The sequence below is a fragment of the Solanum lycopersicum genome, chromosome 5 (assembly GCF_036512215.1).
Source record: "Solanum lycopersicum chromosome 5, SLM_r2.1".
NCBI classification, from domain to species: domain Eukaryota; kingdom Viridiplantae; phylum Streptophyta; class Magnoliopsida; order Solanales; family Solanaceae; genus Solanum; species Solanum lycopersicum.
In genome coordinates, this window is record NC_090804.1 from 54546556 (window position 1) to 54551644 (window position 5089).

The following is a 5089-nucleotide window of genomic DNA, read 5'->3' on the forward strand; positions in this document are numbered from 1 at the left end:
ATGTCTGAATTTTTGTAATTACTAATTAGCTCAAAATTGAACATTTAAACTGAGAATGCAACATTTAATCTGATAATGATACATTAAAAATTGAGGCATGTATAACTGAATAGCTGAAATATCTGACCTAACATGTGTAATTCAAGAACTAAAGAAATACAAAGCTAGGGTTCCGACATTCATGCAATAAACTGAATAATAACTTTACAATCTGATATTGAACATATATTTAATAAAGGCAGAAAACATAAGCGGCCCTTGAACTTGCACGATTTTTCCGTTTAGACACCTTAACAAGAGTTCCTTCCTATTGAATACTTAAACCACTTAAAAAGTGTACCTATCAAACACACGTGGCTGACTTGTCACCTGTCATTTGAAGCACGCCTTTTGAGCACGTGAAGTGAGAAAAAATAAGTTTATGTGTTTAATTTGACATGCTCAACGGTACAATTTTTCCCTTTCATTTATCCACCCTAAACTCTTCCTTTTTTTTATTTCTAAACTCTTTCTTCTCCATATCTATCTCACCATTATTGCCGCTGGAGATCAACAAAATATTTCTTCATTCATCTTCTTTACAACGAATGAAATGTCCAATTTGTCGATTTTAACTTCTTTTGTTGCAAATGTGTTTTGTCGATGTGGGGTTAATGCTGAAGTGAAAACCTCATGGACACAACTTAATACAGGACGTCAATTTTTTTGTTGCAAAAACACAAAGGTAACATTTTTATTACTATTCAAATCTTGTTGAGGAAATCATGCTCAATCTACTAATTCTAATTTAATTATTTTAATAATTGTGTAGAGAAGAGGTGGATGCGATTTTTTTTGATGGTACGATGATGATCTACCACCTCAAGCAAAAAAGATCACATGGGGCCTATTGAAAAGAATCAGATCATATGAACAAGAGAGGAAGCGGGCAACAAAAATCAGGATCATATGTGTTATTACACTCATGATTTTTGCTATTTGGCAATATTTATGTTATTGGACTTATAGTGATTGTATCAGTAGTCTTGTGATTTTGTTGTACTGTTGTTAGGCTGAGGAAGAAGATAAGTTGTTCATTCATCTATCATATTTTTCTTGTTTGTTCACATCTATTGTATTCCTTATTTATATTCCTCTTATTTACCTCCAAACCAAAATAACCATATCAAGTGAACAACACAACAATAAACTTCAAATAAGCATGAATAATAGATAAAAAATACTTTGCATTTTCCTGCAAGAAAATCCATTGTTAAACCATTAGTTATAATTTACATCCAAAACATATTAAAGCAGTCTTAGTATTGTTTACTTCTTGCATTACAGATTCAAAATAAAATAATCCCCAAGAGTACATCAAAAACACCCAAGACACATTAAAATAGTCACACCTATATTCTTGTTTTTGTTGCACTAGACATTTGCAGATCCACCCCTTTTGGACTTGCGTTGTAATTGTGAAGTGGTGAAAACATCTTTACCCTTCCATTTAAGTCCATGAGGCTTATAACCAATATCAATGTTTGTTGGTGCTGCACACTTGAAAACAGCTGGAGTAACGACTCTTTCACATGTTGTACCGGGCTGTATACAAGAAACTAAAATTAAATGCCTATTATCAAAGTAGGTAGATTATAAATAATTTAAATTGGTTGTACTCTTACATTTAATGTTTGTATGCCACTTGTGTCATCAATGTAGATGCCAAATCCCATAGTCTTAGGCTTTTTTTCCCTCCTGTTGATGTTGATTCTCCTTCTCTTTCCATACCTCTTCCTGCTTTTTCCCTTTTGTAACAGTTGAAGTATCATCTCCTTCTCTCCCCCTACATTTTCCCCTGCCTCTTCCGTTGCCTCTTTCAACTTGTTGAAATCTTCCAAAGTTTGAAGTATCATCACAAATAGAAGTTGATTGTTGGCCTGAGCTGACATGTTGTGATGGTCTCTAGGATGATGATTGGCTAGAACCTGTAGGTTGCCTTGAGATTTGAGGCTAATTTGAGCTAGCAGTTTGGCTTGAGTTTGCAGGTTGCCTTCATGTTTGAGGCTTACTTGAGCTTGCAGGTTGCCTTGAGGTTTGAGGCTGACTTGAGCTTGCAGGTTACCTTGATCTTTGAGGCTGTCTTGAGCTAGCACGGTGGCTTGAACTTGAAGGTTGCCTTGAGGTTTGAGGTTAACTTGAGCTTCCAGGTTGCCTTTACCTTTGAGGCTGATTTGAGCTAACAGGGTGGCTTAAGCTTGCAGGTTTCCTAGAGGTTTGAGGCTGACTTGAGCTAGCAAGTTGGCTTGAGCTTGAAGGTTGGCTTGACCTTCCAAGTCCAGGTTGGGTTGAGCTTCCAGGTTGAGCCAATTCAGAGGATCTAATAGTGTAAATAAGATGAAAAAATATTGTAATGCATTTTATTTATTTAATTGAAGTAATAAAAGGTTGGCTTGAGTATTACCACATATTTGTAGGCTTTATTATTGTTGCCTTGTCGATGACACTTTGATCAAGTCATTTTTACACCTCCTAGATAACTTTCCATACTTATTTTGTTGGCTCATCCCCTGACTTTCTTCTAGATTTTGGTGGTCTGTCTGACACTTTTTTTGGTTCAGGAGGCTCAATCACTATATCACTAGTGTGAGCCCACATTTTCATGTTAGGTATTGGCTGGATAAAGTAATTATAAGACTTCATGAAAGTATCTTTTTTGTACCAATGTACAACATGATCTTCAGGGTCTTGGCCTTCATGCTGATATGCCAAAACATCATGTTGATATGGTATGCCTCTCAACTGCCAGGTTCAACAAGTACATGTATTTTTTATGATATCAACAATATGCCTATAATGACCCCCTAAAAATTCATATCCAAATTGGACATTGAACCTAACTTGACAATCTCTAGCATAACTCTTTATTTTCTTCAAGTACTAAACATCCATAGGAGAAAATTCTGATATCCAAGTGTCAACGAATTTTCTCATCTCCACATTTCTATCGATTATCTTATGTCTAATCTCCTCTAACATGGTGATAATTTATTTATGCCTAGCAGCTAACATCCAAGATTTAAATATCTCACACATATTATTCTCAACAATATCAAACTTAGCATGCTCCTTAAAATATGATTTACACCATGTCTTTCTTTCATAATGTAACAAGTCCCCACAAATGTTCTTATTACAAGGTTTAGCAAGTTTGTCCATGTCATATTGAAATTTTACCTCAAAACTTGATTTTGCACATCTCCAGAATTGTTTTCTTCTTTCTTCTCCTTTCCAGGTCTTCTTCCAATTGGACCAAATGTTTCCAACACACATCCTCCGCTCACGATCTGACCAAAACTCCATTATGGCTGCTACAATACCCTACATATCATAATAATTGAAATTTATGAGTAGTAATAATTAGATAAAATAGGCAATGAGATAAAAATAAATAAAATTAACAGTAAACTAACCTTTTCATATCACACATCACATTCAATCCATGTCCAGTGCCTAAGTTTAGATCTTGTATCAAGAAATTGATGAAAAAACTCTAACTGTTCTTTGTTTCTTGATAAACAACTGTTGATTTGCATTCCTACTACCTGCAACTAATAATTCACCCTTGCAAGCACCCTTCAAAAAACATCCATCAAACCAAATGATTTTTCTACATCCTTCCAACCAACCTCTATTTAATGCATCAAAACAAACATAAAAGTAAATAAACAATTTTTTCCTGGAGTAGTTTGTTTGTCTGTCCTCACCCAACATGACTACCAACATTACTTTGTTTTATCATGTCTGCATAATCATGCATCTTGCAAATTCCATCTTCCAATCACCCATAAACTCCTTAAGAATCTTCAATTTTGCCCTATAACAAAGATTCTTGAAGCATACAATCCTGTCTCCTTCCTTACCAACTCTTGAATTTCCCGCAACTTTATATGATGTTGAGAAACTATTCTGTCCCGAAACTTATTTGCAATAAAGTTAGATGTACACAACTTGTTCTTGGTTGTGGTAGGTCACTGATGAACAAGATAGTAGCTCTTAATAATAAACTCACCAAAGTCTTTGTCTAGACTAGCATACAACAACTATTTGCATTTCTTATGTTGACATTTAACTCTGACTCTATGTTTTTCATTAGGCCTCAATTTTAATTTGACTTTATATTCCACATCATACTCTTCTACAACCATTCTAAATTCTATAGCATTTTCAAATACCATACCAAGCTCAAATATAGCAACTACACAATTAGGGTCAAATCTAACCTTTTTACTTTTTCTTCTAGCTGGTAAATCAATACCTTCCACAGCTTCAGGATCTAATTCATCCTTACTATCTTCACTATCAAGTTCTGAATTATCAAATATTGTTCATATCCCGCCAATAATCCTACATACCTAGCAGTTTTGTTATTTCCAATATCTTCAAATCCCCTATCAAAACTAGTGACTCCAACAGTTATTTCCTCTGTAGGAATTGGTTTTTTCTCTGCAATTTTGTTCTCCTTTCATTTCAAAGATTTTTGAACTCTTCATTAATCTCTGAGTCATCTTCAACTGGAATGAAATACTCTTGTGAATCATCATTGCAATCCCAATCTATTTTAACGCCTTCAAAATATGATGAATCATCTACACTAACTTCAACATTTATATTCTCAGATTTGGCAGCTTGTTGTAACTCTTCATCCACACCAACATCGATATAAATATTATCAGTTGAGCAACTCTTTGTTAGTCCCCTTCATCCACATTAATATTATATAAGCTTTCTACCCCATCCTTATTAACACTTTCACCAATTGTTAGCCCACAAAAATAACCTGTAGGGACCCCATCTTTAACAACCTCTACCTCATCCGTAACATGTTAAACATACAAATCCAAGAAGTCACAATCACCTAGGTCTTCTATAAGCTTTAGTAAAATGAAATCATTGTCCACTAAGACAAAGTTATTGCTTGTAGGGTCTTTAAAATAAAACCCACCCACAGTAACATGCCCCAGGTCTCTAGTATAAAAAAGCACTTCCATTAAGGAAAATTGGTCTTTATCGATACCTTCATATTCCACTTCACTTTACCCTATGTAAG